We start from the raw sequence: 19,854 nt of genomic DNA, 5'->3' as shown, positions 1-19,854 counted from the left end.
TAAACAATAATGTGTAATGAATGATGATTTTTAATAACAATTACCCAATAAATATTGCATCTAATATAATAAATAATTTTTATTTATTTTTAAATATCTTAAAATGACCTTATAATAATTAATAATAATATTCCCAATACATAAAAAAATAGAATATATAAAATAAATAAATAATAAATATTTTGTTTATATTTTAAGTAATATAATAATATTTCTGTTAATACGTGCAAAATTTTAATAATTAATACTGATTTAAGCAGAAATTAATCTTTATTCAATTATATTTTTTCTTACATAATTATTTTGAACTTTTAGTGTTCTGTTTCTTAACACGTGTAGTTATTTATTAACCATCTGGAAAGGGAAAAATGGATATTTTTCCTAAGTTTGAACACGAAAAATTCATTTGTTAATATTGAAATAAATCTTACTTTAAAAAAGGAACAATTAATCTTATGAGAACTTTCGCGTTCTTTTCTTTCGAGATTAAATGAAAGTATTTAATTTTTAGTTAGCAATAAACTTAATATTACAAAACTATATATTCTTTAGTCCTGACGTAGCTCATATTTCACTTCTAAATGTAATTAAAAAGTATTTTTCACTTAAGGTAGTACTATCGGTAATAGACTTTGCATTCAGAATTTAATGAAACTTGGCATAGTTGTCCATTATTATATCATAATTGACCAGTCAAATTTTTAGGGGCCTTCAGAGAACTGAAAATCTGAACTGCCAGTTTTGTGAAATAAAATAAAATCTGTGATTTCCCACAAGGATCAATGTTATAATAAGTTTCATTAAATTCTGAATGCAAAGTCCATTACCGATAGTACTACCTTAAATATTATTTTTTATATTTGTCTTCGAATTCAACAAAACTATTAAATTCCCCAAAATTAATAAATAGAAAATTAAAATGCTTTCGAAAAAAAAAAAAAAATCCAAAGTATCTGCACAATATAATACCAAATTAGAAATGCACATGATAAATGAAAATGGAATATTTTTTATTCATATGTGGAAGATATTTTTGGGAATAATTAGAGTAACGTGCCAAACAAAAATACCGTAAGAACGGGTGCTGTCTAGGATACTATTATTTTAATAGTTAAATTATTATCCAAATTGATTCCAGGTTTTCAAACAGTTAGAATTTTAGTTAACTGTTACAACTGTTTCAAAACATATTTTTGATACCCTTATGACAGCAGACGTCAACCCTTTTACATTTGTAGCATGTTCGACGATATTATGTCTAACAGTAATCTTCTATTATGTGTGCAATTAATTTGAAACCGCTATTACCAAACATTTTTTACGAATATATAGCGGTTAAATTGCATATCTTATTGGCATACCTTCGAGGTAAATATTATTAAAATTTGTAAGTAAAACAGTAGTTCGTTCTACCCTTAAAACATCCGATTTAATTATTTTAAACAATCTGGTAGCAAATTCTCACACCACCTCTGTACATACAACATCTGGTAGGTTTCAAGAATAGTAGGGTATATGTACATTGTAGCTAGATTTTCTTGAGAGACATTTAGTGGCTGCGTTTACACGATATCTAAAGGGGGGGGGTAATAAAACTTATTAAGATTTCATTGGTATATTATGTATTATAAGAATTAGTAAAAAGCTAGCGTACACTTCTTGCTATATTTATGAATAATTTGTGTGAGCGTAGCCCACAATACAAGAAAGGTCGTAATTTAGAGAGCTGCGCTTTTTAAGTTATGACTCTGGTCAATTTTTAACTGTCCCGCCGAATTAAAGTTTATTAATGTCTTTTCTGATTCTAATAAGAAAGAATTGATTCTCCAATTCTGTTGCGTTTTGTTCGTCACTCAATAAAGCAATGTGTCAATAATCCGAAACTGTATAATTGTTGTAAGTGTAAGTGTCGCACAAGAAGGGCATTTTGGTTAGTTAACTGTCGTAGAGTCAATTATCATCTTATTATAATAAGAAAAAAGCAAAAATTTATCAATATTAGTTGGCTGGTATATTAAAAATTTTCTGTAACCAGAACTTAAAAAGTGCACCTCCTTCAAAAACCCTTTCTCAGAGTTGTTACATTACCTTAGAACCACGTTCACACAAATTTGTTATTTGCTGCAAATGAATCAAAAACAATTTACGCTACCTTTATATCCGAGACTAGGTATAGATGTTTCTAACAGAAGTTTAAAACATTTTTTTATTTTGAACTATTCTTTCCGAACAATTAAAAAATTTCTGTGGGTACACAAATATATCATCGATTATACCCAGCTATAGTCATTCGCAAACTTGAAAGAGCTTTTCAGGTATACGCTACACGTTGTTGTGTCTTTTCTAATTCGCCTTATCGGACAAACACATAAACAGATAGACGGGCGGACAAATTTGTCTGTCACCAAAACTTTGTTTCTGCTACGAATATTTATTTTTACAAACAATAGTCTAATTTTAATATACTTCTCAAGTATAACATACATGCAACAAAATTACAAAGCTCATATTTTCGATGTTGAGATTTAATCTCCACTAACATAGGCATATTCAGAGACATTTAACAAAAGCATGTTAATGAAGGCTTCAAAATTATGATTGCGAAGGTTGAAACAAGGAGTCAAATTAATGAAGGCTTCAACAAAATTTTAGTTTGCAAAGGTGGAAACAGGAAAGATGATATTTAACTATTGACGAAGAAAAAAGTATACACGGAGGTAAAAAGTAAGATATTTTGCAAAAATATAACGGGTTAAATAAACAGTAGTAGTAACTTTGTTTACAGCCATATGTTTGAATTGTAAAAAAAAAATTTACAAATTATTGCAACATCCGATTATTATTGCAAAATACAACATGCACCGTTTAAAAGAAATTTGAAAAATCCCTCAAGTGAAATTTTGTAGAAATAAAAAATTTTATGTTTTTGTTACTATACAATGTAATAAGATAATTGGTCAATTTAAATTAGAACAATTACTGAGCATTGGCGTTGAGATAAGACGGTATGTGCAATCCAACATCCTCTTCAAACTGACTAATTTAAGAAAATATTTGAAAAAAGACAATTATTAAAACCAAACTTTTTTCTGATGACCTTTGTTAAAAATCTTGATTTCGCTTAAATATTCTTTTGAAAAATGTCATGTACATAATTTCCGATTGCATACAGGTAAGGCCAGAATTAAGGTTACATATCATTTATACAATGCTAGAAACCATTCTTCAAAACCCGGTGTACGAGAATGAGATCAAATAATTAGCATAAAAAGATGAGTTAATATAAATGAAGACCGTGGGACAGAAAGGGTGCATTGTAAAATGGTTACTACATACTTGAAATTTCGTGAGGGGCTGTGTTTTGGTGAGTCTACCAAACTCTCTAGGGCTTTTTGCGAAAGCGCTGCGTTCTCAAATGAGCACGATGACATCGTATTTGAGCTATCAGTATGAAAAACGCAGCAAGAAATTTGTTGAACATTATGACCACTTGATAACATTAATATAATTATTAAACAATTCAGCAAAAATGACTACGTATGTATTGAAAAGCAAAAAACCTAAGTACGGCATGTTCGAGGTCGTAGACCTCATTGGAACAGAATTTTAGTCGGACTAAATATTTTATTGTTTAATAATTATTAATTTAATGAAGTGGTTATAATGCGGGCAAATTTATTGTTGCGTTTTTTCAGACCGATGATTTAAATATGACATCATCGTGCTCATTTAAGAACACAGCGCTTTCGAAAAAAGTTGTAGTGAAAAGTTTGGTAGACTCGCCAAAGGGAAGTCACTTTTACGATTCATCCTTTCTGCCCGACTGTCTATATATTCGGATTTATTGTTTAGATTTATGCCCAAGAAACAGAAAATTAAAATCAAATAAATGTAGGTATATTAATATTTGTATTCATCGTACAATGGAATATGTACAGGAAGTGTCAGTTTTTAAATTGAAATTATCAGTCTTCTTCTTGCGCTAACACCAAATGAAAATTTCAACGCCTATCTTTAACCAATTTTATGTGTTACTTAGTTTCCATTTTGTCTTTTTAAATAAAGATTTTGTCTATTTAAATAATTCAAAATGAATTATTGCGGCTTGCTAGTGTTGTTTTAAACTCCGAGGGTCATCTTAGTGCCATTTCGGAATTTATAAAACAACACTAGCAAATTCATCATTTTGAATTACTTAAGTAGATAATATCTTTATTTTAAAAAGACTAAATGGAAACTAAGAAACACATAAAATGGTTACCAAAGTATACATTATTTTGGTAACTTAAGAATGAAGGTTTTTTTTTTTTTGACAGACTTATATTGCTCTAAGTATTAACTTATTAACAATATTATTTTAAAATAGGACCCAAATTCAAAACTTAGATACATCACTGAGCTTTGCCCATTCTTATGATAATATTGTTTTCACTGCTTTGCGTCAAAAGTAAGCAAATTAAAGTGATTTAGTACGTATTAGTGTTCTAGTAATATCACTTGTATGAAGGAGTTGGGCAGCTTTCTCGTTGGTTTGAGACCTCAGCCGGCGAACATGACGTACGGCTTGCCTCTAGATAGCTTCGTTAATAGTTTCGTTATGAAGTTCGTGGTGGAGACGTTCGTTTCAAAAGTACCATGGTGCATTGACAACATTTCTTAGCACATTGTTCTTAAATCTTTGGATTATTTCTTGATTTGATTGACCCGTGCAGGCCCGCAATTGTTCTTCATAAGTCCAGAAAGGTATAAGGATTTGGTTGTACAGCATAAGCTTGTTCTGGGTTGGCAGGTTTGACCTCCTCCTTCTTCCCCCTTCTTTTTTGGACATGAGCTAAGATTGAAGATGGTGAGATTTACCAAAAAAGTTAAAAAGATGACACGCTGTTGAAAGCTCAGGAATAGAAATTTTAAAAAAGTTGAACAATTTTTCTGTTTAAAATTGGCACAAAATTCCAATATTTTTTTCATACAAAAATTTGAATTTTCATATTTTTTTATAATTTGATATAAACGTACGATGATGAAAACCTTAGGTAGGCATCACTAAATATTGGTAGCTAGCCAGCGGATCATTAGAGTGCAACCCCCAAACATTTATTTTGCTAAGCAAATTTTAAATATTCCTACGCTCCTGTGTAATGAAAAATGATCGTTGGTTGTAATGTGGAATGTATATGAAATCTTCACTTAAAAATAATTGTGTTAAATAAATCTAAAATTGAAACACACACATACTTTACAGCATAAGATAATGACGGCATTTAGAAACAATTTAGGCCGGCCGACATCACTACAGCAAACATTATAAACACATACACAACATACATGTACACATAATAAAAAAAGAAGTAAGACAACCCCATCCATGCAAGAAAACAAATAAATTGGTGTATTAAATTAAATGAGACGGATCGGATATGCGATGATTATTATAACATGAAAATTAAAGCTTTGTTTTTTTCCTCTAACAGTATATTTACAAAAATTTATACCAACTGTTATTATTTTAATGTTTTAAGGCGTCAGTCAGGATAAGTCTTTTTTGGTTCTGTTGTAAAATAATGATTAAAAGATACTTAATTGACCATATGTGAGGATTTTTAAGAGAAGAATTGATTTGCTTTTAAAATTCTTTTATAATAGAGGTAATACAGAATGATTCAAAATTAAGTAGTATTATGTAATATATTACCGTATTTACAACTGTTGTGGGTCGCAAGCGGATTTTTGGTGAGAACCACATCCTTAAGCAGCTGCTTTGTTTAGTCTTCGTTAATTTACCTGGAGAATGAGAGGCCTTTGAAAAAAAATTTGCCAATTTTAATCCATTTTCCCTCTATTTGTCCACTTTTGTTTAGTCCTCATAAATCTACCTAGATAAAGCTAAAAAAAAAATTTCTTAAGCGTTTGAACGTCCCTAGACTACCTTAATCGTAGTGGCGACTATTGACTGTAATCATAGTATAAAAAACAAAGTCTCTTCCGTCTGTCTGACCCTAATCCCTATGTATTCTTAGATTATTTCTAGGTTGAAATAGGAGTTGAAAGGGATGTGCTTTAAAAGCATAAAAAGTTGTGAATCGATTAAGCTCAAATAATGATCAGATATACAACCAGCTTCAAGAATTATTTTTATCTATTTTTAACCTTCATAGGCTGGAAAGGTGGAGCGATAAAGTGGTGACGAATAATCGAATATTTTTAAATATACGCTAGTGGGGTATCAAATAAAAGAGCATGAAGTGTAAATTACAAAACTGTAAATCCTACGCAAAGGGATATGAAGAAGGGGCGAAAGGGGGGAGGGTGTTGCTCAGCAAAGCGGGTAGTTCACAGCTAGCGAAAAATAAATGATGTAAAATAAAATTTTTTTTTAAATATATTTCAAATACATTTTTTATTACATAACACAATTTTTTTTAAACAGTATGGTATTTAATAAATGTTATATAAAATGAATGAATGAAAACCAGTAGCCAGGTAATATTTTTTTTCTTATTATACGGTATACAAAAAAAAACCGCTATTATACTTTTATTTTAATTAAACAGAATTTAATCGAAGGAAAAAGTAATTGTAATAGAAGAATTTTCTGAATCTTTTTTATTTATTTTAAAAGATATGTAAACATTTTTTTCAAAATTATTAAGTAGAAATAATTATATTTCTAAAAATAAATATTGATAATGATACTGTAATATCAGTATAATCAGAAATCTACCCATTCAAGGAATTTGCAGTTTTCCCGATCACTGCTCAGACACTTCATCTTTATCGAATATTTATCACCCTTATGCCAGACAGATAATAAAAATTGTTTTTTTATAAAATATTAATAATAATTTCAAATAATTTGTATTTCAAATAACTATCCAGTATCCATCCAAGGTATTTGCAGTTTCCCGGACAACCGCTCAAAATTTGAATTTTTTGCTCCTGCTGTATTGAATACAAGAATGGTTACGAATCATACCATATATTTAACTAAAATCGTGTTATAATAAAGTAACCAGGTACTTAAATTTACCTAAAATAAACAATTTTGTAATAAATATTAATTTATTATCAATAAGTTATCTCTATATTTATGGCAAGAAACAAACACGAATATCAGAATCAGAGTTTGCTTCTAGAATATCGAAAAAGTTAAGATTAAACAGCAAGTTATGCAACTGTCATATGTATTTTCGAAAATTAGTTTTAGGATTTCCTTTATTAGCTTAGCTTGTGACTTTTTGTTTTGAAATTTTGAAAATAGTGAACAGCTACTATTAAGAAATTTTTTAATACTTTTTTAAAAAAGAATTAAAAATAATTGCAAAATTACCTTTTAAATGTGGGTCCATTGAATGAATTCGAGTAAGACTAAGAAAATATCAGCGCTTGTACTAACTTCAAAATAATATCATGTAAAAGCAAACAATCGACTGAGTTACTTGTTGAAATACCATGTATAGATAATGTTGATTACAATGTCACTTTACACATACATACATGTCACACATTCATAACTGATATTCAAATATAATACATACTGTACAATTTGGTGTGTACATACTGTACACAGGTAAACAGTGATGTTTACGAAAAAATGTTTCAAACAAAAGTTTTTTATTTTTTAAACTTTTGTTCTACCTCTAATGGTTTACAAGAGGGATCCTTTGGATCCAAGACCCAATTGACCTATTTTGCTCATTTACGAACTCGATCTCACTTTTTACACCCTGAGCACGCTATAAATATAAATTTAAGCTTGATATTTTTTTTCGTTTTTGAGTTATCGTGTTCACAGACGGACGGACGGACAACCGGAAATGGACTATTTAACCAAAATTTGTTCTTAACATCAATATTTTTAACCGTTACAAACTTGGGACTAAACTTAGTATACCTTGATATTATATTACATATATACATGGTATAATTAGTAAATTTTTAAAAGTTTTGATAGAAATTGAATAGACTGTCTCATCTAATTTCTTTCTAAATCAGCCATTGAGAAATACATGAAAGAGCGGAAGTTATAAAGAATGGGCAAAAACTAAGTAGTACAACAATTGAAATAAGATAAGACAATAGGTAATTATATGTACTACTTAATAGCTTGTGTATGTATATTCATTAATGAAAACAATGAGTTGGATTATTTTTAACTGTGTAACTCTAATTCCATGAAATGTAGAAATTTATAGTGAAATATTAATTCAACAGGATATACTTAAATATTTTACTATACCATTCATATTTTCGAAACATAAGAACATAGAATTTGTAAAGGTTTTGAAAATATACATTAATTTATGAAAGTCTTAATGTGATCAAACTTTACTATTTCTAGATTTGAAAATGTAACAAGCAGAACAAGCTAAATGTGCAACATTTAAAAAATCCCCGTAGTGAAATATTAAAGCTTTTTGTAAGCCATAAAGCCATTATGACACGAAATTTCCTTGAGAGAAAAATGTCGATCGACTTCATTTATTTTTGGATGACAATAGCCACCTTGTTGAAATATGGGGTAATTCAACAGTAGCACATGTTTCTAATTTATGGAAATCGTGAGGTTCGATATTTTTATCTATACCGTTTATATTTTATAAACAAATTATTAATAACACCTAGGTAAGCTTACACAAAACAAACAATAGGAAATTTGTAGTTTTCGAAGGGGAATGGAAAAATTGAGTCAAATGTTTCGATTATTCGAAACGAGTTTGCAACCCTTACGACTGCTTCAAAATATATTGCCATTTATTTTTATGTATTTAGTTGTTAATGACTTTTCTTTAAAAGCAGCTGGCAAAAAACATATTCAAATAAATAAACCGATTTCCATCGATTGACATTCGATTTTCGGTTTAAAACCTCATTTTTCTCTATAAACAATATTATAATTAGAAATGTTCTAAATAAGGATAAAATTTTGTTTCATTATTTTTGGTGGAAGCGCAGTGAACTAACAATAATACAAGGAAGTAAAAACCACTCAATCTTCGAAAAAATCTAATATATGGTAATTCTTTTCTTTAAGGATTAAACTCCGAAGTATGATAACTTATTGGAAAACATTTATAAATAATACGGGCCTTCATCTCGGATCCCAAAGGGCTTATGCAAATATCTGTATGTATTCTGGAGGGTTAAATCTATCCTAGCATACAGTTATTTAATAATTTGCAAGGTATAAAAAATACCATGTAATTTTTGTACGTTCTCCTTTATAGCCGTTTCTGAAATTTCAAATATTTTTATTGTTTTGTGGCGCTTATTGGATACGAAATTCCGAAAAAATGTACTCTAATAAAGTAATAATTATCGTTTACTTATTCAAAGAACCAATGGTATGAAAAGTAATAAAAATATTTAAGTGTTGCTTAATTTAATAAAATAATTATTATACATTTTTATATTTTTTACATTGAAATGATACCATTTTTGTACGCGCATATTTTACTTTGTGTAGTAATTAGGTATGTGTTGGAAAAAATGTTAAGAATGAAATATTATGAAAATGGTATGAATATGAATTTCAAGTATGAATCTACCTATCTATTTATGAATGTGCTGTGCTATTCAAAAGAATTTTTTTTTTGCTATGTAAAAATTTCACTTATTTGGTTGTCAAATAGGAGAAACCCTGTTGAAAAATTATTGGTGAGGTTTTTTAACATGTTTTGCTATCTGTCAAATATGTATATGACATCTGGTTTTCAAGTATATTATTTGGTCTACAGGGTGACTTTTTTAAGTAGCCTATGCTTGAAACTCGATAAATAAATCGAGGAAAATGCTTCAAACGAAAAATGTTAAATGGCACATATCTTATACCGGCATCGAATTTGAGTTTTCAGGTTCATATAAAAACTCACTTTTTTTCCGCAAACCATACAGTTTAGTCAAAAACGAACTGAAAACTTGTACCCAAAAATGTTTTTTCGTATCAAAATTGTTATTTCGTTTAATAGTTAAATTGTAAATTGTAATTGTAAATCCAATGAAAGTGGCCTGTTTTTCTATAAAGACCATTTTTGTTTTAATTGAATGAACAAATGCACAAAAAGCTAGATTTTTGCTATCATTATTGTCTAAACTATTTTATTTACAAAAAAACTGTTTGCGTATTTATAAAGAACAACTTTCTAATTTAAATGTTTGTCAGTTGTGAATTAGAGTAAGGTTTGAATTGAACCTGAAAACTCAAATCGAATTCGATGCCGATATAAGATGTTTGAAGCTAACATTTTTCCTCGATTAAATTTATTTATCGATTTTCAAGCAAATGTCAACTTAAAAAAAGATATGCATCCTGTATAAAATATTATAATTTGTTCTTTTAACAAATAACTTTAAAGTTGAAGCTTCTATTATAAAATTTCGTTGTCTAAATTGCCGATAAATTTTATCTCAAGATGCGCACATGGGATTTCATGGACAAACAAAATTGCATCTTTAGAAGAGAACAATTTTAGACAGCAGAAATTTAAAAAAAATTTAATTCATTTATTATTAAATAAAATTTCTATAAATAATAAGACAAGGATAATCTATAAATTGAATCAATTTATTCTTATTTACATTGAAATGAAATGAAATTTAGCAATAATATATTCTATATTATTATTATGTACCTATTTATTATTATCTACTTTTATTTGTTTATAGTGCGACGACGTATACTTTACATTATGACGAACATTTTTTATTCTTCATGTTTTCCCCGAAAGTATAAACTTATGCACTGTATCGAAGGTAAAAAGAGAGGAGTAAGGGATCTCTACATTATAAATGCGAAAGTAAGCATTTTTGTTTGTTACGCTTTCAGCTAAAACCAGCGAATGGTTTTTAATGAAACTGTACAGCAATATAGCTCATACTTCAAAATAACACATTAGATATAATTTATAAAGATATAGATATTAATAAAAAAAGAAATAAAAATTAAAAATTAATTTAATTTGACATTCCCATAAATTACAGACTTCTGTAAAAGTAGTCAATATAAAATATTTCACGGCCATCCCTGATATACTCAATGAATAATTACGACTATTATACATTTAAATAAATAGAAAACCATACATATATTTTATCTGTGTTAAACAATCCTTGCCATTATTTCAAATGTTATAGAAAGGGGATAAGCGAGAGCAATCTTTATCATTCTTTACATTTAAGCCCAGAGAAGCGGGTGGATATCACTCTAGTACATTATAAATTCGTTTTATAACCCATAGACTTTTGGGCATCTCCAATCAAAATTTAATTCAAATGTACTGAATGTAGGTAAGGTTGTTTTACTAGTCGGATTGATGTTATAAAAACATTTCCGAAACTTGAAGCAAATTCCTTCCCCCAGTTGTCCGAATTGAGCTAGAGGGTTGAAAATGCTCTAAGTGTGCTTGTAAAGTTAAAAAAAAGAAATTACTTTGAGACTGTGCGTATTTTTACACTTGAACACATATAACACAAAACGTGATTATTGACATTCGAATACCCATAACTCAGAAACGTTTGCATTTTGATCACCCTGCTCATTGAGAATTTTGACAAGGATGCTAAGAACTACAAAAACTCCGAATATGAACACGTTTGGCCAAGACACAATTCCCATAAGAATTGTGCGGGATCCTTTTTCTGATAATTGAATGAATGTTAAAGAAGAGCTTTATGGTAATGCTGGTCCGATCTCCATGCCATTTTCAATATGACCTTAGTGATAGACCTCAGTTGCTCAGGATTTTATTATTATTATCACTAGCCACAAGTTAATAATAAATAAACATTATGAACACAATAAATACAATTGTTCATGAATTAAACCCTTATTATTTAATGAATACATAATTCTTAAAATGAATAGTGAAGCGTTTTGATTCTTTATTGTTCCATTTTTAGTCTGAATAATTTTTATTTATATTTCGTGATTATTATTTTATAATGTATTTATTTTTATTTTAAGTTACCTATATAATAGTTTTGATTTGCTATTACAATATTTATTATGTGTGTAGAAACACAAAGCCTACAGCCATGTTTATTTATGATAATAAATGCCAGGAATCGAAATATTTAAGGTTTGTTTTAATATATCCAGCACTAGGTGACAGTGTTTTTCAAAAAAACTTGAGAACTGCACAAATTTCCGAAGTTGTGTGCCGTTATACACAGAAAATTTTTAAAGTAAAATAAAATTATTATTAATTGAATAAAAAATTTAAAAAATTAGATTAATTTTTAATAAAAAAAAGTTTTATATCTATATATACATTTTCTAGTTTCAAGTTCACAAATAGCAAACTAGAAAAGTGTTATTCGACTGCTATAAGAAAATTTTTGCTTCTAGTAACACTCAGTGTTGGGGAAATCACTAGTTACGTCAAGCAATCAATATGGCAGTCATAAATATTAAACGAACTGTAGTGGTCTGTTGAACTGCAAGATCCTTCAAAGGGTATTTATTATTAAACAGTCCATTCACACATTTGAACAGTATTGTTGTAAATTATATCTTTGAAAGGTAGAAATTTTCAAAAAAGATAATAGCATATAATGACTTCCTTATATGGACTACTGGGTGCATCTCACTTTTCTCAAATAGTCGAGTTACATTTTAATACCATCATTTTATTAATAAATATAAACTTCGAGATTCTAAAATCAAAAATGGCGTACTTCCCTCACCAACGTAACAAAATATATATTATAATTTTGAATATGTCATTCTTATACAAACTTTGGCCCTCTATTTTACCCACTTAGGAGATAAATTAAAAAAAATTTTATTAAATTAATTAAATTAATAGTAGAGTGAAATTACGCCTTGTGTATGGATTAAAAGTTCGAGCAGCGAAACTTTGGGGTTTTTCTTTTCACATCAAAATAAGTATTTTTTGAAATTTTTTACTTTCCCGGAGTGGTGCAACATGTTTAAAAAACAAAATGGCGTCAAAAATGAAATTTTTTTTCAAAAATTTTATCATTTTTATTTTATATTCGCAAAAGGAGACATCGGTGCATATCCAAATTTGGTAGGTTTGTAGTCCATGTTAAGAACTACACCTCATAATTTTTTGGTGGGGTTTCGTCCCTTCCCCTCCCAGTTATATATATATGTATACATACATATGGTAAAACAGTTCATTTGACTATAACTTGAAAAATATTCGATTGATTTTAATGAAACTAATATCAATAGTAGGTTTTATTACTTACAACTTTCGGTTAAAATTTTAAACTATTTTGACCTTGAAAAATGCTACAATTTAAAAAAATATTTAACCTCGTAGGACAAAATGGCATAAAATGGCAGCCATTTTAAACAATTCCCTAAATGGGAAATTTTGGCCGAACTATTTAACGGATTTCGCTAAAATTTTAACCGAAAGTTGTAAGTAATAAAACCTACTATTGGTATTAGTTTCATTAAAATCAATCGAATATTTTTCAAGTTATAGTCAAATGAACTGTTTTACCATATGTATGTATACATATATATATTACTGGGAGGGGAAGGGACGAAACCCCACCAAAAAATTATGAGGAGTAGTTCTTAACATGGACTACAAACCTACCAAATTTGGAAATGCACCGATGTCTCCTTTTGCGAATATAAAATAAAAATGATAAAATTTTTGAAAAAAAATTTCATTTTTGACGCCATTTTGTTTTTTAAACATGTTGCACCACTCCGGGAAAGTAAAAAATTTCAAAAAATACTTATTTTGATGTGAAAAGAAAAATCCCAAAGTTTCGCTGCTCGAACTTTTAATCCATATAACAGCCTTTTTTTGCTTAGATTTACTCCAGTATAAGGGGATTAATTAAAAGATTCATTGTAGTTCAGAAACCTTCTATCAATTTAATCTTCGTTTTCCATACATATTTTCGTCTCTTATTTTAACACCTCAGAGAGGATGAACATTTATTTCTATACTTTTATGCACTGCTGTTTGTAAACAAATCGGTTGAAGTTTAGTAACAAAAGGACTCGTCTTCTAATCTTACTTTGCAAACTTATATTACTAAATGCCTCGATTCACTTTTCGTACTAAGTCTCCCACACATACATTGTACCCTTAATCAGGGTATGCATTTTCCTACCATAGCCCTCGACTACCTCATAAAGGCAAATACTATATTTCATGCAATTAAATCTAGAGACTTAAAGAAAAAAAAATTGATATCAAGTAGGCAGGTATGTTGGTTGAAAAGCAGATTCGGCAGTGCCGGCGCTCTTTCGAAAACGAGAAGCTCATTGATTTGATATTAACTAGCCACAATTTAAAAAAGCACTTTAAATTACGTATTCACTACTCATTCGGCGACATGATAATTGCACATTTAATAAAAAATCATTTCCACATTTACCCACCATTACGAGCATATTGTACAAAGTATGTCAAATCTTATTGACCATCAAATAAATTGACGTACAAGGCTGCTTAAATAACATAATAAAATCTCAGGTATGATACAAGAAGAACCACTAACTATTTTACAAACACAAATTTTAACCTTAAAAATGTGGTTTTAATTTTGCTTTTAAATATTTTATTTCACATTTGATTTTTAATCGAATAATTTGTAAATAAAAAGTGAAAACAGATCTCAATATATTAATAAGAAGACGTGATTGATATGATCTTTAGAGGCTAGACCAATAGGTTTCTGATTGAGTATATTATAAATCTAAGTAGTTCCTACGTCACTATGTGTGTTTTTGTCCTTATCTGTTGCTAGATTGCTTGTCTCGCACATTATAATGTGTGGGATAAGGAAAAATTCATGATTACATGGAACTATTTAGATTATTTGTATTCACTAATCAATTAAAATAAAATTGATTTTCTACTACTTTGCTTATGATAAATAAATAGATTTTATGAACAAACCGAGATATTCCAAATTGTATGCTATATTTACAACAGTTATTGTTAATATCTTCGAAAATATTGTAGATGGTTATAATTGATGATAAATATTTCTTTCTAAGAATATTTTGCCGTCAAAATTTAAAATTCTCGTAACATTGTCGGGTCTGGAAGTAAATTATTACTATAAAGCTCAAAGTCCGATACAGTGATGAATTGTGTTGAAATCTATGTTGGTCGTAATTCCAGTTTGAATTGTCCCAAAATTTGTCTATACACTCAAAAATTAAGAGATATCAACCACTCTTAGAAATTCACCTACAGTTAAACTTCAAATCGATCGGAAAATTTTTTCGATCGTTCTCAAGCAACATAGAATATAATAGATAAATATAAAATTTTTAAGTTCGATTATCTGGATGAAAATAATAATTTTCTATAAAAATGTTATTATAAATGTACACTATGTAGCAATATTGTAAAGCATTTTGTAACTATAAAGTGTATTTCAATGCACATACACTATAGGTAGCTAGATATACATACAGTAGGGTAAACTGTAGTATCTCAATTTACTAGACAGAATTTGTATTGCAATGAGAGTATTTTAACCAAATGCATGTAAGCTAAAGACCCAAGTTTTGTTTTCGAATAAACTAAAAATAAAATTTGTTAGCGAAAAAAGTTAAAAATTTTTGATTCGTTTCTTTATATATTTACAAGCTTCCAATTGAATATTGTTTAATAAATTATACTCAACTTAACTCACCAGTTATTGGTGAGTAAGAATTGTTACATCTTATTCCACTTTTAAACATAACGATGCATTTTGACAAGATAAAGTTTTAAATACACCAAAAGATGTTCCTTGAATCTAACTGCATAATGTACCTTGAATTTAACAATTTATACTTGGTAATATGTGTTTATTAAATTTTATAATTGTCTTGTGTTTAATGATTTACCAAGTATAGGTTACCGCAGTAAATGAAAAAAAAAGCCTCATTCACCCTGAGTCATAAATTACACCCGTCGAAGCTGTTGCTGAGCGTTCAGAGTAGTGAATGTCTGTAGGAGAAACATTTAGGGTTTCTAATGTTTTAATTATATACATTCTATAATGCTATTCCTTAGCGAGTTCTCTTTAACTTTAACGATCACATGTTGAAGAGTGCATATTCAAATTCGATGAGAGAAGGGGGGGGGTAGATTCTGAGTACATTATGGTTCGCACGTTTTTATCGATAGTTGTTTAATATTTAAATTATTGAAAGAATACATAGTGTTGAGCAGCATCAGTTCTATAGTCAAATTCAATTTTCATTGTGATATTTAAAATTGTATTCTTGTGTTTTATGGGCCATGAAGTAAAGGTAAGCGCATTAAGTGAGAACAAGAGATCTCATTTCTCCTGAATCATTAAAAATACCAATTAAAGCTTTGCTGGGTCCTTAGAGAAATGGGTGCCTGTAACAGAAACATGTAAAGTTCATCTTCCTTAGAGGGTATAATCGACGAATGAGTGCAATAAACAAAGACAATGTCCATTGTGATATTTAAAGAAATAGCTTTAAAAAACACATACATGTAAATTTTGTTTCTAGATACTACAACTTCCCCTATGCTACACAACACACAAACAAAACACATTTATGAAATAGTTATAGTTATGTGTGGTATGTTTGGAATGCCTTTAAACGCGTTTTTATATACTCAATTGAGTCCACTTTACATAGAGATATTAAAATATTTTATTATAATATGTTTTTAGATATACATATTATATTTTATTCATTTATACAGTGTGAACAAAGTTTTATGAGCCATGATATCAAAAGAATTCTATTCTGATTAATAATGATTACCTACGGAATTTATGTAGATATTTTAATGAACAAATGCATCCAAATGGATCAATTACAAATTTTTTAATTGACTACAGATCAAAACGTATGAGGATATAATTCTTAGGTATTCTAACAGCACCGAGAATGTATGCTCTATACATTGAGCGAACACAGAAATGAAAAATTGGTATTAAGAAAGCTGGATTTAAAAAGTAAATAAATAGATAAATAGGTTCAATATCACGTACTGAATGTAAATGCACAAAATCTTTACAAAAATAGGCGGGGGAAGTACCTCCATTTTAAGGAAAACCGTTTTAGGCTATATATCCATAACCGTGCACTTTAGACCAAAAATGGTAATAACTTTTATTGTACCTGCGGAGTAACATTACCACAGACGCAGAAAGTTTATAAAAACAGGTGCCTAAAGCATGATTTTACAGCTTTTTTAACGAGTAGTAAAAAAGTAGCCGAACAAGCAAAAACATTCTTTGATAGTGACATTCACTGAGGATGTGTTTCCGAAAATAACATTGCTTTTCAGGTGGTTGATATTTACATTCTGTTACGACATCTAATAAAAGTTTTTGCAATAAAAAGTATGCTCTACAATTTTTGCATAAGCAAAACCGAATAGTTTGTGAACTGTATTGATTTAGTAATCTAAAGTTATTTGATGCGTAAGTGAAATGTTAAAAAAATATAAGTTGATAGCACGTGACAATATAAAAAAATAATTTAACGCAGTTAAAAAATGAATATTAAAAAAAAAAAATGATGCAAATATTTAATGACTAATTGCTTGTGTAAAGTGAACGTGATATAAATCTAATCAAATTCTTTTTACACTCTGCTTTAAGTAAAATATTTTATTTCAAATAAAAAAGAATGCTAATGTATACTGCCATATAACCTCTATCTACAAGTTCAACCCTTTCTCTAGAATTTGGACCAATTCTTCCGCTTTTCAATTGATCGCTTAGTTTTTACAATAAAAGCTAGTTCGGGAATTTTACAGAAATTGTTAAGCACGCTATAGCTTGATATCTCTTTTCGTTTTTGAGTAATCGTGATGACAGACAGACGGCAGACAGACCGACAGACAAGCGGAAATGGACTAGGTGATTTTATGAATACTTATACCAAAATTTTGTTCATAGCATCAATAATTTTAATCGTTCGAACTTGGGACTAAACTTAGTATACCTTAGTATATTTCATATATACATGGTATAATGAAGCGCTCTTATATAATTAAATTATAAGGATCTAGTTTTTGGCAACAATAACATCTTTATATAGAGGTAATAAAAAAATATTAAATAAATTTAAAAGATTTTATGGAGAATATATATAAAATTTGAATAGTCACTATTTAATAAATAATATTTCATTGTTTGATTATGATCAGTCAACATAAATATTTTAAAAATTTCTTTTAAAAATATTCAAAGAAATAGTTTTATGTATTTCTTTACCTACTATAGGTGTTGAAACAAATTCTTTTGTTAAATGTTTGTATTTATTAAGCAAGATATTTTTTTATTGAAATACCTAAATGTTGCTAAATTAACAAAAAAAATTTATTCAATCGCAACAAATGTCAAAACATTTGAACTAATCGTGATCGTGATGTCGTCAACCTCACTAACTCTTTGGAGCTTTAAATTGTTTACGTCATTCCGTGTTAATCGGACTAAAATACATTTTTTTTATTGAAAGCAAGTTTAGTAGCAAAGGTAGTTTGCTATTTTTTATGAAAAATTGATCAGTCGTTTCAATATTATAAATTGTATTCTGTATAGTTTATTAGAATCTGGAAACGAAGCAAAGATAAAACTGGAGAATCAATTAGTAATTTTAGCATTGATTAATTATCTATGATTTAATTTATTTTGTTTGATCGTTTAAAATTGATTTACATTTAAACCCTAATTATTAATGAAGGAGAGTATTCCAGGCATGGGCGAGTTATTTTAAGTCGAAGTCACCATTGTTATAACTTTATTGTGTGTCACAAACTTTACTGTGTATACGACTCTTTTACCTATATCAGTTTCTCTAATAGTAATGATATAGGTAGAAAAAAAAATGTTGTCTCTCTGTCTTACTCGTATTTTAGGTTGTCACTGGTTAGGTTGTCAATGTCTTACTCGTATGTTAAGTTATTATTTACTAGTATGTTAAGTTAGGAAGGACTTCTGCAACCCACGTTTGCCCATGCCTGGAGTATTCTTAGTTAAATTAGGTGAAATTCTTCTCTTACTTTTTGCAACATCTTTTACTAAAGGTAATGAATTCTCTGACATATGCAAAATAAATCAATATCTATAAATATATAGGAGACTTTCTATAGATATAGATAGATAGATAGATAGATAGTCACTCATCACGATATCTCTGGAACTATAAGACCTAGAGACTTGAAATTTGGCAGGAATATTCCTTTTGCCAAGTAGAGGTCAGCTAAGAACGGATTTTACGAAATTCCACCCACAAGGGGGGGTTGCGGGGGTGTTCATGAATAAAAAATTCATATTTTTCAATTATGGCTTTTAATAGTTCAAAACTTGGTCAGAATGTTTTAAATTACATTTAGAAATTTTTTTAACCTTCGGAGGGTAGAAAGGTGTAGCGAGAAAGTGGGAAGGAAATATCGAATATTTACAAATATACCTAAGTGGGGTATCAAATAAAAGAGCATGACGTGTACATTACAAAACTGTTATCCAACGCAAGGAAATGTGGAGGGAGGGGTGCAAGTGGGGATGTTGCCCAGCAAAGCGGGCGGGTAACAGCTAGTTGTGTATAAAGCAATTTTAATAATTTTAATAAAATTTTAACTACCGAGAAGTCAAAAGACATGCGCATTGTATTGATTTTAAATTTTGATAAGAGTTTCTTTTTGCTTACCCGGGAATGATTTTTAATCTATATACTCTTGCAAACTATTTTTGAACTACCATGCCATCAGTTATTACCTAATCTAGGGACAAAAACTTATTAATATTACGTTTTCGGTTTGTTGTTGGACAAACTACTTGTACCACTAAAAAATTTTCATATTTTTTTCCGTTTTAAAAAATAAAAGTAGATAATAATTTTTTAAATTATTGATATAAAAATTTGAAATT

The 19,854-nt window shown here is 28.8% G+C and overlaps 1 protein-coding gene across 2 annotated transcripts in view; it reads right to left on the bottom strand.

Annotated features, from left to right (window-relative positions):
- Nucleotides 1-19,854, bottom strand: part of LOC123304986 (mucin-5AC) — a 48,610-nt gene that overhangs the window by 9,490 nt on the left and 19,266 nt on the right. The gene's annotated exons all lie outside the window — the stretch shown is intronic.

Source organism: Chrysoperla carnea, chromosome 1 (genome assembly GCF_905475395.1).
Source record: "Chrysoperla carnea chromosome 1, inChrCarn1.1, whole genome shotgun sequence".
Classification (NCBI taxonomy): Eukaryota; Metazoa; Arthropoda; class Insecta; order Neuroptera; family Chrysopidae; genus Chrysoperla; species Chrysoperla carnea.
This window is presented reverse-complemented; position numbering and strand designations above follow the sequence as displayed.